At 36.3% G+C, this 22,847-nt stretch overlaps 1 long non-coding RNA gene across 1 annotated transcript; it reads left to right on the top strand.

Moving 5' to 3' along the window:
- Positions 1 to 415: 415 nt before the first annotated feature.
- On the top strand, positions 416 to 16,113 carry LOC124103828 (uncharacterized). Its single transcript, XR_006855291.2, has 3 exons — positions 416 to 705; positions 1,436 to 1,498; positions 15,306 to 16,113. It is a non-coding gene; the product is annotated as an uncharacterized LOC124103828 (long non-coding RNA).
- Positions 16,114 to 22,847: the final 6,734 nt, after the last annotated feature.

Here is a 22,847-nt window from a genome sequence, read left to right as displayed (position 1 = left end):
CGTGGCAGCTCTAGGGCTCAGGGAGGGCTCCAGCTTGGGTCCGAATCCCACTGCTGCTACCAGCACTGCTCCAAATTTGCCCTCCTGGGCATGTGCACTGTGCTCTGCTAAACTAGAATTTTTTATTCAGAAGATGCCTATACAGATCTTTCTCCTTGTGTAAAACAAATGGAAGACCAGTGTTCATCAACATGAGGACAATTTTTTTGAAAAGGGTTTGAGGGAAACAAACTTCTTGGTGCTTTTCCATGAAAGCACATGGTGGGCAGTTAATGCATTTGAGGTTAAGTTGTTCAGACAACACAAGCAGAATTTATGGAATATGGATTATTTTTGTTTCTTTGCCCTATTTCTGAAAGTTTGTAGGTCTACTTATAATTTTTTTTCAAGTGAGACATCCTTAAGTTGAATTTCAATGATTCATAGATGTTATTGTTTTTATAAGAATGTATTTGAAAACATTTATTCTCTGTGTACACAGTTTATGTAGGAAACTAGCTCCATGAAATCTCTTGGCTAGGAAGCCTGTATAAGGACTTTTTCCATCTGATACTGAGGACAGGTTTCATGGGAAACTCAACCATATGAAGGTTACATACCTTTTTCCCCCTGGAGGACTTCAGCTTTGCTTATCCAAGTGTGGTTCTCTGTCCTGGAGCTTGTTTGAAATGCAGACTGATGAACCTGTGGAAAGAACCAGACAAGGTATGTGACTCTCAGACTTGAGAGTATTACCAGGATTGCTGGACTAGTACAAAGTTTCTGATTCAGTAGTCTGGGTGGGAGCCTGAGAATTTTAATTTTAACAAGTTATCACATGATGCTGATGCTGCTGGTACAGGGACCATACTTGGAGAACCATTATACTAGAGTGTCCTCATTGTACATTTTTCTCCCCTTTCCAAATTTCTTACTCATTCAAATAGCTTTTTAAAAACAGACTATTTTAACTTGATTGAAGGGGAGAAAAACATTTTTTTTTTTTTTGCAATGACCACACCAAGATTGCTTTTCAGCATCTAATTTCAGAGCAAAAAAATCTCTTTAAACCTTAGTTTTAAGTCTTATCTATGGGTGTCTCTTTCTCTTCTTTCTGTAAGTATTCTTTTTAATGTTTAAAAATTATTTTAATGTAGATAGCATGTTCTTATGGTTCAAAAGTTAAAATGACACAGGCATGCTTGGGAAAATGTGATTTCCAACTGCTTTGGCCCCCCCTTCACCTTTCTTTCTTAAATAAGTTTTAATATCTTTTAAAACTAGGTTCCCCTTGTTGCTTTTCATATTCCTAGGAATTCTTGCTTGCTTATTTTCCCATGAGTACTTTTGAACTGTTTTGTCTAGTTCCAGAAAAACAGAAATCTAAAGGAAATAAACATCAGATTAAATGTATACATTTAAAATCTATTTAACTTCTCCAAACTTTTTTTTTCAGGATCATAATAAAGGTGCTATGAAAGAATGTAAGACAGGAAAATAATTAAATATTTTTACTGTGGTAAGTGTTTTATGATTTTACATTTTAAAAATTCTTTTATTATTATTATTATTATTATTATTATTATTATTATTATTATTTTAGTCTGCTTCCTTAATGTGTAAAAGGGATATTGTGTTAGGAGTGTTTGAGTTCATAGAACCTCTGGATGGTACGGTGGATGCCAATAATGTGGGCTGTTTGAATAATGATGTTTGTCTTTCCCTATCTCTTTGACTCTAATATTTTAATTTCTATTACTTGTCATTTTAAAGTGTGGTTCTGAGAAGGAGATCCTGTATTACATTTACTGCAACATTCAATGAATTCTTTCATCTTAAATAGGAAGATGAAAAGATTTGAAGTAATTTTGGTGATATAGAGGCACTACTTTCTCTTAAAAGTTTGTTGTGATTTTTTTAATAATAATTAGAAAAATTTTTACCCATATAAAACAACATAATGACAAAAGTAAGCCCTCAACTCCTGCACAAAGAAATGGCCACCATTAACTCACTTTTGGAAACTTATTGATGGATATGAAAATATATAAGACTTTAAATACAGAGCAGTCTCTCTATATGAAGCTATGTGGTCATTTTTACTGTGTTCTATATATATATATATATATATATATATATATATATATTTGTGAGTTGAACCTGATGTGCACAATCATGGGTGATCATTTTACTGGCTGCCTAGTTTTTTTGTGTTTTTTTTTAAATTATTTTTCTAGATGTCAACAGATCTTTATATATGCAGTGTTGAGAATCAAACCCTGTTCTTCACATGTGCCAGGCAAGTGCTCTACCACTGACTACAACCCAGCCCTGCCTGCCTAGTTTTCTATTATTTAGAGACATCATACTTTATCCAGCTACTCCTTTCATAACCATTTAGATTGTTACTTGTTTTTCTTTCTTATGAATAATGGTATGTTGATTATAGTATATTTATTCACTTATCTTCATAGAGGATTTAACTGCCAGGTCAAAGATTATATACATTTTATTTTTTTTTTATTTTTATTTTTTTAAGCTTACCAATAATCATAGGTATGCTTTATTTATTTATTTTGAGAGAGAGAGAGAGAGAGAGAGAGAGAGAGAGAGAGAGAGAGAGAGAATTTTAATATTTATTTTTTAGTTCTCGGCGGACACAACATCTTTGTTTGTATGTGGTTCTGAGGATTGAACCCGGGCCGCACGCATGCCAGGTGAGCGCTCTACCGCTTGAGCCACATCCCCAGCCCTATGTACATTTAAAATATTTATAAATATAGCTAAGCTGTTATCTGTAAAAACTGTCCCCCTCAATGTCCATGAGAATCCTATTCTCAAAACCCTTGCTCACACCAATTTTGTTAATCTTTTTAATCTTTGCTAATCCAATAGGAAAAAAAAGTACATTTTTGAGATAACATGTTTTTTATTGGTACTGGGGATCGAACCCAGGGGTACTTCACTAGTAAATTAGATCCCCAGCACCTTTTATTTTATTTTATTTTATTTTTTTAATTTTGAGACAGGGCCTCGCTAAGTTGCTGAGGCTATCCTTGAACGTGTGATTCTCCTGCCTCAGTCTCCTGAGTTTCTGGGATTATAGGTATGTTCCACTGTAAACTATTGAAGGAAACCTTGTGTTATTCAAAGATTTCTTTCATTCAACATTCTTATTAACTAAATAATTCTCTTCCTTAAGAACGTACAAGTGATTCGTACATGTCAGATATTCTTAGGCATTAAATGTGATGAAAATATTTAAATATTTTGAGTTCTTTTTAGGTCTTTTGCCTTGATTTTAACTCATTGTTAATATTTGAAAACTTGAGGGTTGGGGATGTGGCTCAAGTGGTAGTACACTAGCCTGGACTGTATGAGGCACTGGGTTCAATCCTCAGCACCACATAAAAATAAAATAAAAAGATTGTGTCCACTGTGGGAAAAAAAAAAAAAAAAAAAAAAACCTAAAAAGTAAATATTAAAAAAATATTTGAAAACTTGATCAACCAGCTATAATTGTTTTGAATACAGAATGTTTTCTTCTGCAAAGAGCAGTACTTTTGTGTTTTATTCACCTGAAGGGAAGCCTAAAGTAACATTCAAAATAAATTTCTTAACAATTTTCAAACATGGATACCAATGGCTGAATAGCATACAGAATATTATTTCCATAATTGGGTGATAATATAGTTTTTATGACTTATGTAAACTATATGAATGTGCGATCATGTCTAAAACTATGTGTATCTCTTCTGTCCAAAGATTTTATCACTTCCTGATGTAAATATGATTTTTAATTTTGTTTGCTTTAGATTTTATTTCAGTCAAATAAGAGTTACATATAAAGATGGTCTCACATGAAGCAGATTCACAACTTTATCATTGACCTACTGTTTATTCTTTGAACTGTCTTCTATATATAAAGTACATCTAGATTGCCTTTCCTGAGAGTGCTTTTCTTTTCACTTCAATTAACATTGTTTACTGAATAACCCAAGGCTGGGACAATATGGTCTAACTGGCTATTTATTCACCAGTTTTCATTCAGCACTGAATACCTACCTACCTGGTAGGTATCCACAGACACCCAAATCAGTATTTAACTTCTTTGTTTAATTTTTTGGTACTGGGGATTGAATCTAGGGGCACTTTGCCACTGAAACACATCCCCAGACCTTTTGTTTATTTTTTTAAAAATTTTAGACAGGATCTTGCTAAGTTGCTTAGGGCCTCACTAAGTTCCTAAGACTGGTCTTGAATGTAGGATCCTCCTGCCTCAGCCTCAACCTCCCAATGGTTGATGTATATTGTCATTATTAAGTTAAAGATGCAAAAGAGAATAGTATACATTTTAATTTAGAGAAGAGTACCATGGTTTCTTTTAAATTTAGATGTGCATAACTGTATGGCACTTGCTGCCATAATATTCGATGGTACTTTATTTCAAATTTTGATGTGGACTATATTCTATTTAGTTTTTAGAATCACATAAGTCCTTTATTTTAAATCTTTTTTTTTTTTTTTTTGTAATGGGCAGAGTAAGTATTTAAACTTAGTATGCTGCTGGATCTTGTTTAAGATCTGTTTATGTTTCTCAGTATAGACAGCAATATTTTTCACAATATGTTGTTTGAAAATAATGATAAAGTAAATGCCCCCCCAAATAAAGTAAATATAATTGTATGGTTCACATTTTTTTTTTTTTAGAATTTTAATATTTATTTTTTTAGTTTTTTGGAGGACACAACATCTTTGTATGTGGTGCTGAGGATCGAACCCGGGCCGCACGCATGCCAGGCGAGCGCGCTACCACTTGAGCCACATCCCCAGCCCTGGTTCACATTTTTTAAAATAAAAGCAGAAAATTAGATTGCTAGACTTTGAGTAGAATGAATAAGTTTTTGTCTGAGACTTGCCTGTGAAGCTTTTCTGACTCCTGAACTACTTTTTCACAGCCAAAGTAAACAGAGAGATGGAACAATTAATGATTTAATAGATTTTAGTCTCTATTTTATATACTTTATTCCTATTAGAATACAGGATTCTAAAGAATACATGTAACTTGTTTTAATTATTATTTTTGCAGAAGTGATTTGCATGTGAAACTTTTAAAATCATTTAAATAATACTCTAGCAAGTTTTATTTGCACTTTATTTTGCCTAGCGATTATTTCTTTTTTAATATATATATATAATATATTTGTAGTTGGATACAGTACCTTTATTTTATTGATTTATATGTGGTGCTGAGGATTGAACCCAGGGCCCTGATGTGCCAGGCAAGCACTCTACTGCTGAGCCACAACCTCAGCCCCTAGCAATTATTTCTTAATATAAATTAAATCAAGGCAGACTTGAAATTACTGAGTCTTCCTTATTGGGCCAAATTAATGAGATTTTCCTGGACTTTTCCTTTTGGTATCTTATTGTGGCTAATGATGAAATCTTATTTGTTTTCTAAAATATTCAAGTTTTAGGTTTTTGAATCTTTTCTGTGGAAGTACAGGAATTTGTTTATACAGTGCCTTTCATTTTACTGATGAGTTAATTTCTTTAATTTTGTGCCCTAAAACCTACTAAAAATATTCCTGGAAAGTGTGGGATTAAACAGAAGTTGTAATAAAAATGAAGGCCTTTTTCTTTAATTCTCCTGTTAGCTCCATTTGTTAAAATTTTTATACTACATTTAAATAAATATTAAGAATTTATTACAGGGATGGGATTATGGGTCAGTGTAGAGCCATCTGCCTGGCATGTGTGAGGCATTGGGTTTGATCATCAGCACCACAATAAATAAATAAATAAACAAAAACCAAACAAATAAATAAAGCAATTATGTCCATCTACAACTACCCCCTCCCAAAAAAAAGACTTTATTACATATTAAATGGGTTGGATTTTCTGTATTTGAAACAGTTTCTTTCTATATTAGTCATAAAGTTTAATTTAGACTGGCAGAGTAAGTAATCATTTGATTGGAAAGTTGGGTAGACAGTCTTTGGTTAGTTTCATTCTGTAACCTTCCAGCTAATTGTTGAATTGCATGCTCTTTTATTTTTTGCTCTTTCTACTTTGGATCTGGTTTTATGGTTGGTTGAAATAGGAATTTATTGTTAGGAACATAGATTATTTTCAAATTTGAACAGATTGTGTGTTTTTCTGACAGCTTATTCTGTCACAGGCAGAGTGATTCAACCAGACCCTTGTGAAGAGGTGTTAGTATATGATTTGGGCAGCCATTTTCAAAAATAACAGCTTTATTGATATATAATTCACATTACCATCAAGGTCACTCCTTAAAAGTGCAATTCACTGAGTTTTAGTATATTCACACAGTTGTGTGCCTATCCAGCTATCTAATACTGAAACACATTTGTCATACCCAAAGAAGACCCATGGCCTTTATTTAGCAGTCAGTCTCCACTCATTCTTGCTCCATGTAGGCATGAATCTTCTTTCTCTCTTTGTGGATTTACTTGTTCTGGACATGATATATAAATGTAATCATTCAATATATGGCTCTTTGTATCTGTTTTTTTAGCCTGTTTTTGAGGTAGCACATATCAGAACTTCATTCCTTTTATTGCTAAATAGTGTTCTGTTATATAGATACACTGCAGTTTGTTTATCCATTTATCAGTTGATGGATATTTGGGTGACTTTCACTTTGTGGTTCTTATGATCATGCTGCTGTGAATATTTGTGTTTTTGAGTTGATTCTGTTTTCTTTTGGGTAGATACTTAGGATTGAAATTTATGGGCCATAAGTAACTCTGCCAGACTGTTTTATAAGGTGACTCAACCATTTTGTATTCCCATCAGCAATGTTTGAAGATTCCATTTCTCCATATCTTTGCCAACATTGTGCCATGGTATTTTTCCATAGTGGTCATCCTAATGGGTATGAAGTGGCATTGCATTGTGGTTTTTATTTGCATTTCCCTGATAACTAATGATATTCAATATCTTCATGTACTTGTTAGCCATTGTTTATCTTTGTTAGACAAATGCCTATTCAGATTCTTTACCCATTTTAAAAATTGAGCTGTCTTTTTCTTGTTTGGTTGTAATAGTTCTTCTGAATTCTGGATATACACAAATGTACACTTATCAGATATATGAAGTATACATTTTTTTCTTATTCTATAGTCTTTTCATTCTTATAAGTCCAATAGGTTTTTTGTTCAAGTCCAATTTACCAGTTTTTTGACTGCTTATACAATTTTCTCTGAAATTTTCTATAAGTTAAAAAAAAAGACCTTATTTCTCAACATCTTCCATTATTTTTTTTTCTACAGAAACAATGATCATTTAGTTAACTACACAATGGGTTAGAGATATTAAAGATATTTTTTGTTTTCAAATATTTTCATCACATTTAATGAATGAAGCTCAAGTTTTCTAACTTGATTTCCAGTGCACTTTTGTAAAATCAGAAAATGTCTTTGATTTTTCTGCTTAGCTCCGAATGCACACATTATTCTGTAAATATTTACAGGTGTCTAATGAATTCTGAGGACTTGACTGTACTTGGAGATCCAGGGATGCTTGGAACATGGTCCTGTCCTTAAGGAACCAGAGGTCATGTGCCCGGCTACAGATTTCTACAGAGGGTAGTGGCACCAGTGGAGGAAGAGGGGCACTCTGGGTGAGAATGCCTCTCAGGGAGTCGGTGATGGTGCTCTGTCTGCATAGATTCATCGGTGATCAGAACCTTTTGTTATAGCCTGTGATTCTTCCTTTCAGACATTTGCTGCTGCTGTGTGTGTTATGTACATTGGCATCAGTTATTTGTTACAGCAATATTTAGGGATATTGATGTAATGAAATGTAGACATCAAAGTGATGACTTTGATACCTAGAAGCAAGCCGGAAGAAAGCCACATTTCTTTGATTTCTTCAGGTTTTCAAGAATGGGAACTTTCTACTTACTAATTAATTCAGTGTGGTGGGTGTGTGTATCTGAGCTCCAGACGAAACCCAAGCAGTTTTGGGTAGTCAGAGCTAAAATGTGAGTCAAGGAGGAACAGCTGTTTGACTGGAGGGGAAGATTGTATATAGAGATTTGGGCAAGTCCTGTTACGGAATTTAGATCTTTCTTTAATAATGGAGAGCTATTGATGAGTTTGGGTGTGTGTGGGGAACGTGGTCCCTCCTATTATCTGTACCTCAGAAGCTGTTTGTGTGGACTAGAGACAGGAGACTTGTGGGGCTGTGGGACTAGTCCAGATGAGAACCAATGAGGACCTGAGCTAGGACACTGCTGATAGAGGTGGACTCACAGACTGGAAATGTTTAGAAGGTGCAAGTCCGGATGCTTGGCTGCAATCAACCATAATAAGTTAAAAGGAGGATTACTGAAGAAAGAAGATTTCTGAAGAAAGTTTCAAAGGAATGAAATGCCACTGAAGCCAGCATGATTATAGGCCCTTGAGGGCTAAGCGACAGAGCAGGGGCCATACTCAGGCTCTCCCACAAGAGGGAGGAAAGAGGGTCTCCTTCCAGCTGTGCTTTTTAAAATCCCAAGAGCACTCTTTTTTTTTTTTGAATTTATATAATATATATATATATTAGTTTTTGATGAACTTTATTTTGTTTATATTTATGTGGTGCTGAGAATTAAACCTGGTGCCTCACACATGCTAGGCCATTGCTTACCACTGAGCCACAACCCCAGCCCCCAAGATCGCTCTTAGCCTTGGGTTTTGTGCCCCCTGCTCAGGCAGAAGCTTTGCTGGGAGCTCCTGGCCCTCATCACTAGCATTGCCAGAAGTGGGGGAGGATTGTGGAGCAGAGCCATCTGTTCCTCTTTGGTTATTCAAGCTGGCTTGGCCAGATGTTAAGATCTGAAGGGGAAGGTTGGGAATGCCTCAGAATTTGTGGCCTGGGTAGACCATGATGACAGCATTTCTGTGCAAGAACAAGGTTCACAAGTGAGTAGACTAGAATGCAGGAAGTAAACAGAGTTCACTTTTAGACCAGCTTAGTTTGGGATGTGACTGTCAAGATGTAATGTTTCTGTGACAATTCACTTGACTTCATTCACTAATAGAAGCCTCTCTAGGGATTGGTTATTTTCTTTGCTATGACTTTCGAGAGACTAGCATGGATTTTCAGAGGTACCTTTATTAGCTCTTAGATAAAGTAATTAAAATTAATTTTATATAGTGCAGCTTATTCTGTTTTTATGTTTTCTGACTTTTTTGTACCAGGAATTGAGCTCAGGGTGCTCAATCACTGAGCCACATCCCCAACTATTTTTTTTTTCTTTTTTCTTGAGACAAGGTTCTGTTAAGTTGCTAAGAGCCTCACTAAATTGCTAAGGCTGGGTTTGAACTTGCAATCCTCCTGCTTCATGTTTACAAGCCACTGGGATTATAGGTGTGTGCCACCAAACTGGCTGAGCAATCTTTCTTAATGGACAAAGAACAGTAGATGCTGTTTAATTGGTTCTTGCTCCTATGTTAGTGAAGTCTGAATTGAAATTTCTTTCTGCATCTCAAAGAGTACAATATAGTGTACAGCAATTCTAAAAGGGTGGAAGTTATATGGTTTCTGTAAACTTCTTTTCTGGATGTAATCCATGAAACTTCAGTGTGTGTAGCAGTTAAATAGGAATTTTGATCAGAGGACAGTGGAAGGCTGGGCTGGCACTACACTCTTACTCCAACAGCATCATTCAAACACCAGCATTCAGGGCTGGGGATGTGGCTTGCCTCACACGTGTGAGGCCTTGGGTTTGATACTCAGTTCCATAGACAACTCATTGTTCTGTTTTCATTAATGAAATACAAAGTCATTTTTTGAGGAATGAAGGATAAATTACTCATTTATATATCTTATGTGTTATAACATGACACGAATCATTTGCTTATGTGATAAATACTACTACATTTAAGATCAAAATTGTTTTGAATATTTAAAGTCACTTTAAACATGGTCAGGATTGATAATAGCATTGCTGGTAAGGCCATTCCATAGATGTCATTTTACTAAAGAGATCTTGATCTTGCCTGGTTTTGCAAGATATGACAATGAAGGCTAGCTGAATGCCAAAACTTGGAAGATAAATTGTTGCCCACACCAGCTCTGCCACTATGTTTTTTTCTCCTCCATGCCAAGGCAGATGGTCAGATTAAGGTGAATTAGAGAAAAATAAATTTTCTGAGATTAAATGGGAGGTACTCATGGTGGGATGAATCCATATTCTCTGGCAGGTGTGGTCCAATTTTAGGGCCCTCTTGATAGAAGATTCAAGATAATACTCTGTGCTGTTAGTAATGGGAAGTAGCTCCGTGACCTTGGACAAGTATATTAAGGTCAGTTAGACTCTACCTGTCTATAATATTCTCCATCATAGCATTGTTGTGAGGATGAGCAGAGCTGCTGCATATCAACTGGTAAGCACAGTGCCAAGAACATTTCAAATTACAAGTAAATCTTACTCCACACAACAGTGTTTTTCTTCAAAGTAAAATGCAACAGGAGGGCAGTAATTGACAGCAGAGGTATCACAAGGAACCACAAATTGGCTCTTAGCTTCAATGGAACTCAAGCTGTAGCAGGTGTTATTTCACAATTTTAATTAAAATCAGTTATCAGAGGTGAGATGTAAATTTTCATAATTTTAACTATAAGCAGTTAAATTTCTGTGCTTTTTTCACCAATTTACCTAAAGCAAGCCATTTTCATTTGTAAAACTCTAAAAATCAATAAATACAAGATGCAATGACTGAATACTATGGTTGGTTTTGTCTTTTGTTTAGTGGATACTGCTTATCAGTGAAGATGAGAATACTTGGATATTGTGCTTGCAGAGCTCATAATCTAGGTTCCATGGTTACTGAACACTGAGGATTACTAGTGTTTAATGTAGATATGAATTTGGGTATGATGTGTTTGGAACACGTGCAGAGTAATCATGTCAGTCAAAATTCACTAAAAGCTTATGGTTTAGCAAAATTGTACCTTTGAGAACACAAAACATGACAGTTCTGAAGAACCTGAAAAAAATTAGAAGAAGAGTAACTTTCTAAGGGAATCTGAAGCACATGCCATTCACAATTATCGGTAACAAGTGATTTTTATAGATTTTGGTGGACGTGGCATGAGTTTGTTGGGTTCCTTTTTTTTAATTATTCACTAGTTCTAATCAGTTTTACATGAGAGTAGAAAATGCTTCAATTCATTGTACACAAATGGAGCAGGTGTTGGGTTCTTTTAGAGAAACAACCTTAAAGGATAGTATCATTGCAAGGGAAAAAGATAGTGGATGGTTTTCAAATGGATGTCCTTGCTAAGCTGTAAAATGTCTTGAATATTGTGGCAGAGCTATGGATGAATAATTTATGATGAATAATTAAGGTTGTATCTTCTATAAGATATAGTAATTTCCATTCTTGGTCCAGTTAGCTGAGCTCAGTAATGAAGAATATGCTCTTAGAGTGTTATATTTAATTTCCTGTTTGTTATTGGTATTTAAAAAAAAATCATTTGGGGTCTGTCTTCACATCCTTTTATATTTCTTTTTTCTTTTTTTTTCTTTTCTTTCTTTTTTTTTTTTTAAAAGAGAGAGAGAATTTTAATACTTATTTTTTAGTTTTCAGCGGACACAACATCTTTGTATGTGGTGCTGAGGATCGAACCCAGGCCTCACACATGCCAGGCGAGCATGCTATCGCTTGAGCCACATCCCCAGCCCACATCCTTTTATATTTCTAAGCCAGAATGACCTCTTAGAGCTGGTAGACTCTATACTTGCTGTGTGTGGAATAATTTTTAATCTTTTTTTCTGAGTTCACTTAAGATATGAGAGATACTTGTCATTTTGGAATTCTAAGCTGTTAGGATACAGTTCTTTAGTCATGTTATTGTTGAAATTTAACATTTTAACCTTTAATTAGAAGAATCACTTTTCTAGGCTGTGGCATGTTTCCATTGCTATTCTTTCATCATGTGATTTAAGTGTTGCTAAACTTGGGCTGGGGATGTGGCTCAAGTGGTAGTGTGGTCTCCTGGCATGTGTGTGGCCCAGGTTCGATCCTCAGCACCACATACAAACAAAGATGTTGTGTCCGATGAAAACTAAAAAATAAATATTGAAAAAAAAAAGTGTTTCTAAACTTTACAAATTATTCCAAAAGAAGACATGGAATAACTTTGTAATTTGGTCCTGTCTATTCTGCATGATATCCAGCACTTTCAACAGTGCCATACAGAGAGCACATGCGCAGTAAATATTTATTTGAATTAGAGAATTGCTTTAGGGCAGCTTGCAAAAGTAATGTTTTCAGTATCCAGTGACTGAGCCTTCAGTACTGGTAGTTTAGCTAAACATTCAGACTTCATTTGAAGCCAGTAAACAGACAACTGAGCAATCCAGGGAGACAAATTTCTTCACTTTTCTATCCAATAGTAATTTTCTTTTACAGTCATGTTTATATAGAGTAAAGGTCAAAGGAAAAGGTGTATTTGGAGCAGTTACATGAGTAAGTTTGCTACAGTGAAAGATTTTCGGTATGCTGATGGAAAAGGGACAATTTAAAATAGATGTTATAAAATTCAGATAGCTCTTTTTAAAGACAGTTTTATTGAGGTCTAATTGGCATCCAATAGACTTCATGTTTAAAGTGTATGATTTTGTCAGTTCTGACACATGTACACACCCAGGAAACCATCATCACAATAAGGAGAATGAGCAAATCCATTACCACCCCAAATTTCTTTGTACTTCTATCCTCATGGTTCTCTGTCCCTTTTTACAAGCAGCCACTGACCTCCTTCTCTACTGTCACAGTAGGTTAGTTTGCTTATTCTAGGGTTTTATGTAAATGGAATTCTATCACATGAACTTTTATTTTTTGGCTTCTTTCACTCAGTGTAATTATTTTGAAATTTATCTCTTTCTGATGATATCAATAGTTTATTCCTTTTGTGTGCCAATGAGCAAGGAGAGCTGGCAAGAGAAGCACCTCAGCACTGCCCTCTCCCCCGCATCCTCCGTGGGCCTCACTGTAGCCTGAACAGTTGGCTAATACTTGAGAGTAACAGGAGGCAGGAATGCACTAGGCAGCTCTTTGGTCAGTCATTTTCCTTAGAATGCTGCTGCTCTTTTTTATTTTCATTTTTTTGCATTCAAAGCAAGCTGTGGTTAGGTGCTGAGCAACTTGTTGAGGCAGCTTGTCTTCCCGGCCTCCTCATGATGCACCTACGGTACTCACTATGCATCCTGCTGACTGACAAGGCATTCTGCTAGCCCCAGCCTCATGTGCTCCTGGTGTGTTGCAGGCTCTGCAGGTGACTGGGAAGGTGAGGAAGGATGGCCATGCCTGATGCAGGCATTCTGTGCTTGTGGACTGCGTTTGTTCCACTAGGCTGCACTTTCAGAGCACAGGTTCAAGGATGAAATTGTTGAGGATTTCAAGATGGTGAGCACAGCACAGCAGAAACAACTGGGAGGCCCTTCTGGGCATGGGGCCTTTGGTACTTGTGAGGCTGGCACTGTCTGCCCAGAGTCAGAAGAAGGAATGCTGTTGGTATTTCATGAAAATATGGCCTTGGACATAGTTCACTTGGATTGGAGGAAGGCTCTGTTTGGGAACTCAGTGGTCAAAGACCTGCTGAGAGGATCACAAGCCCAGTGCTCTTGCCTGAATTTACCTGGGAAAGATGAAGGGGGCATCTTTGAGGTTCTATGTATTGTGGATAAAGAAGTGTGACTATCAATCTGGATTTGGTCCTTAAAGAGTGCTACTTGTGGGAAGAGGGGCCTGACCTCTTGGACTCGTGTCTCCATTTCTTTCTGGAGAGCACAAATCTGACTTCACAGCTGCTGCTGAGATCAGGCAGTGGGGGGGCGGGGCAGAGCTGGTGCTTCATGGTCCTGTGCTCAGGTCATTAAGCAGTCAGGTAAAGTCACCGGTGGCATCCTGGCTGACTACATGCTTGAGACCCAGGGCCTCAATGCTGAGGAGCCTTGGACCAACTCCATGTGGCGAAATTGCACTCAACTTCACATGAGGATCTGTGTCTCACTGGCACACCTAGGCAGTCATATCCAGCTTTGAACATCTGAACACACAAGGTAATTTTCATGGAAAAACTGCCCTGCCAGTTTCAACTGCATCATCCTGGCTGATGGATCCTCTTCTCATTTTAAGTTTGAGGAGATTGAGGCATGGACACTAAAACAAAATGCAGAGGCCATGTGAAAAGACAGCTGTGATTTGAACCATGAATGCTATGCAGCCCACTCTCTTTCTCCTGTGTTACCCTGTCACCATGTCCCTTTTTGGTTTTGGGAAAGCCTACTTATTGCAGAGTGTATAAGAGGATGGAGTGACATATGGCAGTCTCACAAAGCATTTTAATGTGATGTCTCTTTCTGCAGAATTGGGTGGTGGGGGGCAAAGCTACCTTCCTAATAGCCAGGGAAAGGATGCACTTCATGCTCACTTGGCAGGGGCCTCTGCCCACTGGAGGCCAAAGAGAAATCAAGGACAGAAACTTAAAAGACAAAGTGATCTTTTCCATGACCCATTCAGGGGATTTTCCAGGCAGCACTTTTGAGGAGCACTTCTGTTTTGTACACGAGTCTAATTCTGTGTTTGGTCCACAGACGTCTGATGTCCCATTATTCTTTATCATGACCATCTCTTTGACTCACTACTGGTTTTCTCCTCCAAGACAGCTACCTGTGGGGCAATAATAACTTATCCCCATGAGAAAATGTGAGACACCAAAAAGACCAAAGCAAAAAACTAGTTAAGAAACTACAAATAATAAGTAAAATCGATGGCCCTTGTTAGCTTTAACAAACTGATGGATTTCTTTCCCCATGAAACAATGAAAGTTCACGTGGATTACCCAGTAAGTTTTGAAATAGAGATGACAGTCATTATTCCAGGATATCAGGTTAAAAACATTCTTAGGAAACATGCAACCTTGTTAATTATGTTATGTTTTTCTTCAAACTGGAGTGAATAACAGTGAAGTTTACTGCCTGACACTAAATTTGTTACTGCTCTGCTCTTCACAATCTCACATTTGTATTTTACCCATAATGTGCATTTATCTTCCTCAGGCTGATTGATTTTCATGTGAGAAAGATACTTGCCTCAGTGGGCACAGCAGGTCACTCTCAGGCTTTATCATGATGTGCTCACCAGGCCCTCATGTGCTCACACATGAACTTCACACCCATCTTTGCTGGATGAACAAAACCACATCATCACTAGATTCTTAGCCATGAAAATTTCTTGTGCCACCTTTGCTTATGAGCTTGATGGAAGAGGCTGACTCTATGAATTGTTGTCTCTCCTCAGAGTTTCTGGTGATGCTGATGATGGCAATGATCATGATGACAATGATGGTGATGGTGATGATGGTGATGATGATGATGGCAGTGGCAATAATGATGACAATGATTATGATGGTGATGACAGCAATGGTTATGCCAATGATAGTGACATAATGTTGATGGGAATGATGTCATGAAGAGGATGATGACCATGTGATGATGATAAATGTTAGCAGCTGACATGAATTAAATTATTTTATCTTTCCCATTGGGCAGAGTCCAGCCTAGATTCTGTTGCCCTCAGACTTGGTCATGTGATCTGTTTCACCAGTGAGAGGAGAGTTGACAGTGGATTCTTTGGGCGGCATGATGGGATTCCACTTACACATCAGTTTCTGTTGGAAACATGGCCTCACATCTCAGCTCTTCAGAAACAAGTTTAGGTAGAGAAAGGGTCTGTGAAATTGGGTGGTGTGTGCTGAGTTCCTGTGGCAGATGTTGATTCAGGATTTTCTGAACATTTATTGAGCATCTCTGTTCTAGGCATTGGGGATAGAATGTAATTGGAGCTTATAATTTTGAGAGGGGAGAGAGAAAAAAGTAAATATAGAGTAGATCAGGAAAGGTAAAGGGCAATGGGCACAATGTGGGGGGCACAGAGATTGTCTGTTGGAGACAGGGATGAGAGGAGGGAACCTCCAAACTGTTGAAAAGCTCATGTCCAAGCAAAATCCAGAGTGAATGAGTGGGTAGTCCATGTGATAAATGGGGATGGGAAAGTTCTAGAGGGAGAAGTTTATGGCAAGGGCCCTGGGGATAACATAGAAAGCTGACCAAGGGGGATAGTCATGGATGAGGAGGCCAGGAACTCCAGGCAGGGGCTCCATGGGATTTCCAGGGCCAGAGACCCTGCCACCCTGGACAGCACTTCCATATTCAAGAGCCCAAGAAGATGATCAAAATGTCAATCCTCAGGGAGCCCATCAAATTCAGCTAATCCCATTCCACTGTGCATACATAAGATGCCCCTAGTACCTCAGATTGCTATGTCCCAGCCTGTGGGTGCAGCCCCGTGTGTCCCTGCTGGGCACATTTTCTCCCTTGAGGCTCTAACTCACATGTCCCAAATGTCCCTGTGGTTTGTCATGTCCTATCATCCAAGGACCCTGGAATCTTGCAAAATAACTGCCAGCATTCCAGCAGGCCTTTGTCACCCTGCTTAGCAGGCCTCTTCCTTGTTCTGATTTTCAATTTTTCCTGTTCTTGAGTGGCATCAGATAACTCCGTGGTTGCTCCAAGTGTTTGCTCCTAAATTACATCTTCACTACAGACAGAATACCATTAGTTCAAAAGCTCATGAATGCCAAATCCAAACTTATTTACCCCTAATTATTTTAAAAATGTAGATGAAAGTAGAAAAATTCTCACCATTCATATCCCACCTGCTTTGGGCACCTAGCATCTAATGTCCAATTAAAAGAGAGTGTGGTTAAGAGACCCCAAGGTGATACCACCCTTCAGATTTCTATAACCGCTGCCATACTACTAGTTATATCACCTGGGCAAATAATTTTCAGAGACACTTTCTCTGACTCTTTTTCCCCATTAGTTCACTTGAAATTCTCATCTTTTGGATGATGGCTCTTTGTCATAATTCCCTGGACAGTTTTGGGCTGTGAGGGGTGTTATTTTTTTCTTTTCTTTTCTCCTTTCTTTCTTTCTTTCTTTCTTTCTTTCTTTCTTTCTTTCTTTCTTTCTTTCTTTCTTTCTTTCTTCTTTCTTTCTTTAACTAGGAATTGAACTTAAGGGCATACTTAACCTTTAAGCCGCATCCCCAGCTTTTGTTGCTGTTGTTGTTTGTTTTAATATGGTCCCTCTAGGTTGCTTACAACTTCACTAAGTTGCTGAGTCTGGTTTCAAATATGTGATCCTCCTGCCTTATTCACCCAAGCTGCTAGAATTACAGGCTTGAACCACCACACACAGTGAAACATAGTTGTTTTTTTTTTTTTTTTTTTTAATGAGACCCTCTCCCATAATTGTATTTTTATGCTGTATAAGCATCCAAAACTGCCAAATTTCTTACAATTGTCAATTTCAACTCCATCACTACAGAAGCAATCACTCTTTTAATAGTCTGTGCTAGAATTTTATATAAAACACAAGAGTTTATGTATTTTTATTTAAATAAACTTTAGTTATCTTGATTTATTATTAATTCATAGTACATCTAACAGCAAGACATTGAAGGACTTTACTAAATACTATTGAGTGTATAGGTAAATTGGCCAGAGTGTATTTAATTTTCTATTTGTAGACTCCAAACTACAAATATTAGGTATTATGAATAAAATGTTACTAAATGCTACTTTTGTGATGTATGTCTTCATTTCTTTTGAGTGGAGGTTTTGGGACTCACATTTGGTGTCTATGTTCAATTTCAGAAACAAAAATGGAAAATGCAAGTTTGTTTTTGAAAATGTTGGGTCCATTATATATACTCAGAAATATCACAGAGGATTTCCAGTTGCTCTGCAATCTTGCCCACATGAGGGGCTATTAGTCTTTTGTATTTTAACAAATCTAATAAATATGTAACAATATGTCATCCAGATTTTAATTTGCATTTATCTGAAGACTGGTTTCTTTTTTGTTCTTACTGATATTTTGTACATCTTCTTTTATGAACAATTTTCTAATCTTTTGTGCACCTCTAGGAAAAGGGTTATGCCTATTTATCATTGAGTTTTAAAAATGTTTTCATATATCATTTACCAGAACTTTGCAAAATATTTGTTTTGTAACATATTGTCTGTAGGTGAGTCAAACAAAGTATGACTGTGAGCTATATATTTCCACTTCAAAATTCAATTTGTATCTTACTTTTTTGATAATTTTATTGTTTTACCATACAAAACTTCACTTATTTTAGGAAAACAAAAGCAATCACATGAACAAACAGCTGTAGTCTTATAGAGGTCTGCCTTAAACATATCACAAGTGCTTCATGCAAACCTCTGCTGGAACATCCAATCGAATCTTGACATTGACCATTTGAAGAAATCAAATTTAACATAGTTTCCCTATCAAACAAAAGTAAATGTAAGCCTTAATATTAAAACTAGAGGGGCTGGGGATGTGGCTCAAGCGGTAGCGCACTCGCCTGGCATGCTTGTGGCCCAGGTTCGACCCTCAGCACCACATACAAACAAAGATGTTGTGTCCGCCGAAAACTAAAAAATAAATATTAAAAAAAATTCTCTCTCTCTCTCTCTCTTTAAAAAAATAGAAAATATACATCAAATGTTGGTAACATGAACTGTGCTAAAGAACTTTTAAAGAGAAAAAAGAAACCAATTTTATATTTACTATTGTATAGGAAATTATTTTCCAATTATTAATCTTTTCACCTGGTGTGGTCACCATTGGTATGAATATTTCAATGACATAATATAAAAAATATTTAAAAGGCCTGGGATTTTAAACCAATCTTTTGACTCTGAACAGTATTAATCATGAACCCAGCCTAATTCCAGTATAAGATTGGGAGCCATCTTGTCAAAAAGCTATAAAAAGTTTATTTTTGTTTTCTGTAAGAAAACTAAAATTTCTCTTTGGCCTGACAATATTTTGATATATTAAACTTGTTTGGAATTTCTACATGTGCTTTGAATTCACCTATGTCACCAGATAACAACCCTCTCTAAAACCTTACTGGTGCCTCATAAATCCTGGCTCCCACTGACCAAATAACAACTCTCTAAATCTCAGTGGCAGCTCATAAATTCTAATGTCTGGAGTTGAATTTATTCCCTACCTTGAAATGTTCAGACATGTAGATCCTTAACCTGCTATCTGCCTTTGTTTTATGCTTGTCAAAATCTTGTTAACTATATAGTACCCAAGATACCCACCTTCTTTGTAACATTTTGTGCTGTAAAAACTTTTTCCTGAAGATCAGGGGGTGATCTCTAGCATGGAGTTTTGTAAGAGACAGTTCTGGCCAGCTTTTGTGTACACAATACAATCTTGATTTAATTTGATTTCAAATTGGAGTTGGTGGTCTTTTCTTTGTGTTCTTTTTCAACATTAACCTTTTTTTTATTTTTTAACTTCACTGTAAATAAAACCAAAGAACAAAACAAAACTCCTGTAAATAAGCCAGGTGCATAATAATAGCCATTCTTTACTGAAAGCACTGTATTCATTATAGAAATGATATAAGCTTAAAAATTAAAAGATAGCTCAAATATCAAGGGAGTTTAGAAGTTAGAATTTTTTTTCTTTCAGAATACAGGTGGTAAAATAGGTAGATGGAACATGTGCTGGGAGAAATCAAAAGTCTTTGCAGAGTAGGCAGCAGAGATTTGAGTCTTTCTCAGGTGTATATTTTGCACAGAAGAGAATGTGAAGCATAAATATATCAAGTAATGTGCAAAAAAATCACAAAAATATTTATTATAAAAAAATCATCTACAGAAATGGTTCAAAAGAAGCAGGTTTTTTTTTTTTTTTGGTCAGGAATAAACATTTGGACAGGAATGGAAGTTTTGGTACTATTTTTAAGTAGTTTTACTCATAGTGAATAATCTTTATACGATTTCTCCATTTTACTGGTTGGAATTAATTACAATTTATATATCTGCTAAAAAAGGTACTGAATGCAGAAAAATATTAATTGCTCATGTTTAAATCAACTACATTATTTGATCTTTCCCTTTTTAAACCAAAAATATGCATAAAACCATCTCTTAATAAATATCTCTATCTCTGTATATTAGCAGCAACTCAGTCATACAATATGCTATGATAACTTGTCTCTTCATGTACTTATAGACTATGAATTTGCTGCTTAGCATTTAGATATAATTTTCTATGGCGTTCTCTACTTATTTATGTCTCTCTGCCAAGTTTTATACCAAGCTCTTAGTATGTGCCTTAATTACTCTGTGTAGCAATGTAGGATCCATGTCTTATTTGTGACACTTTGTTCCCAGAACTGTGTCTAAAGGAAAATATGTACAAGATGATTATCCAGGCAAAAATATCTATCTAACATTATATTTTATTTTATACTTATTTATATATTTACGTATACATATTATTTTTATTATTTAAAAACACACTTTGGTCTGAAACCACAGTACTACTAGTGTATTTTAGCTTGAATTATTTGTGAGAAACAAACAAACTAAAAAGACATTTCTCTTTGTTGGCTGGTGATTTTTGCAACCTCAGGAGCCTAGTGAAGAATGGCAGAAATAGATATGTAACTCTCTAGTCTGAGGCAGACCCATCAAACTAGATGATGTTTTGCTTCTGCTTTCTATCTTGGTCATTATAAACATACTTTTATATTCACATGGAACATTTTTGTAATTCTGTTCTGTTAATTCTTCTAAAAAAATTAAATGAAAGTGAAAAAGAATGCAGGAAAGATAAATAATTAATTTCAAACAATCCATTTTTAAAATATTTTTTTTCAAATTACCAAAAATTTTGAAAATTTAGAAAAGTTAAAAGCTTTAGATATAGCCTAAGGCAATTTTCTCTTTTGCTCAGGACAGTAGACTATATCTCCAACTCATTTCTCTCTAGAATTGTACTGTGTGCAAATATGAAAAAAAAAAATGTGCTAAGATGCCCCACATGGCTTATAATTTTTAAAATCCTGACGGGGCTCAAATGTGCCATTTTTCTACTTTACAAATTACAAAATCTGAAATTCATATACTTAATAAATATTTACAAAACTGTAATTCAAAATGACCTAAAAAAATTGAAAAACTGACCTACTGAACATTAATCATAGGGACTTATAATATTGAAGCCATTATATTAAATGTCTTTTTATCATTGTCACAATTTTCCATGTTTTTGTCATCAATATATTAATTAAAATTTTTATCCACTTAATAACAAATATCTTAGTTTCTTTTTTAATTGTTTTTAAAGAAAAAATTAGTAGCAATTCATATTAATAAGTTAATGCTCATACTTGTTAAATTATGAAATATATACTTTAAAAGCTATGGCTATAGCAAGTGAAAAATCCAGCCTAAATTCCTCTTAAGATTGGGAGCCATCTCATCACACAGGCATGAAAAGTTTATTTCTGCTTCATTATAAATTACTGTGATTTCTAAACTTGCTTGAAATGCCTGCCAGTGCCTTGAATTCACCCATGTCTGGTTTTCCCTGATGAGATAACAACTCTCCCTGAAACTTTAGTGATGACTCATAAATTCTGGCTTTCCCTGACCAAATGACAACCCTCTCTGAAACCTTAGTGGTGCCTCATAAATTCTGATGTTGTGATTTAAACTTACTCCCTAAGTGATGAACAATTTTAAACCATTGCTTGTCAAAATCAGGGTTGTTTTACCTGATAACAACCCTCCCTGAAACTTTAGTGATGACTCATAAAGGGCTCTCTGGTCTCAGATTCAATATACATGATCTGAAGCCCCTTCTAAACAAGAGCATTTTGTGGGAACTGTCCAATCCTGTGTGTCATCAGGAGGGTAGGATTTCACTGTTATTTCTTATCTCCTAAGTCCTCCATTTTTGCCATTTGGCTGGCTTTCCCTGACTAATAACAACCCTCTCTGAAAGCTTAGTGTTGTCTCATAAAGTCTGATGTTGTGATCTAAACTTACTCCCTGAAAAAAAAAAAAAAAAATAAATAAATAAATAAATAAACTTACTCCCTAAGTGCTAACCCATTTAGACCATTAACTTACTACCTGCCTTTGTATAATGTTTGTCAAAATCCTGTAATCCATTTAAGTTCTCAAGACACCCTCCTTTTGCAACTTTTTGTGCTATAAAACTGCAGTCTGAAAGAGCTGGATTGCTGTCTTCTATTCCCATGGGTTTAAGGAGAGACTGTTATCCTCAAATTTGGGATCCCCAAAAGACCACCAGAGACCAAGATCGATGAAAGCAGCAAAGATGCATTTATTGTGAGCCAGCTCAGTCCTCCACGCACACATCAACTGGTGACACTGAGAGGCCCTGAGCACAGGGTTTGCAGTAGTTTTATACACTCTGGGGAAGCCAGTGACCCCACATACATTGTAGCATCTCTTAGCAAATCATCACACACCACTGGAAAAATCATAAAATGAGTCTAAAACATGATTAGCACATTCACTGGCGGGAACAAGTTGGGTAAGGGTGATTGGTTAGTACAAGAGGGGGATTCATTTGAACTGATTATTTAGGCCATGAGGGATGTACCTGCTGAACTATGTGGTGTTCTAACATGTTTTCAACCACCTTAAACTACTGGGAGGGTCATCTGGCATCCCAGGTATTTTCCCTATCTAATGCTGATTGGTGGTTGCTAGGGGATTGCTATGGGTCCCCACCTAGCCTGACTGAGTCAGGGAAACCTGGCTCAGCAGATCGCTCCTGTGATTTGTAGATAAACAACTCAGCAGGGTGGGTATATGCCTAGGAGTGCTCTGTGGGTCTTTCCAAGGACAAGGGTCATGCCCCCTTCCTTGGACAGGCTTTGCTGTGATATAGAGGCTGGTTTCTCACCTTGTATCTTATGTTTTTT

This window comes from Marmota monax, unplaced genomic scaffold (genome assembly GCF_021218885.2).
Source record: "Marmota monax isolate L192 unplaced genomic scaffold, Marmota_monax_Labrador192_F-V1.1 WCK01_AAM20220418_F8-fsc00577, whole genome shotgun sequence".
NCBI classification, from domain to species: domain Eukaryota; kingdom Metazoa; phylum Chordata; class Mammalia; order Rodentia; family Sciuridae; genus Marmota; species Marmota monax.
This window is presented reverse-complemented; position numbering and strand designations above follow the sequence as displayed.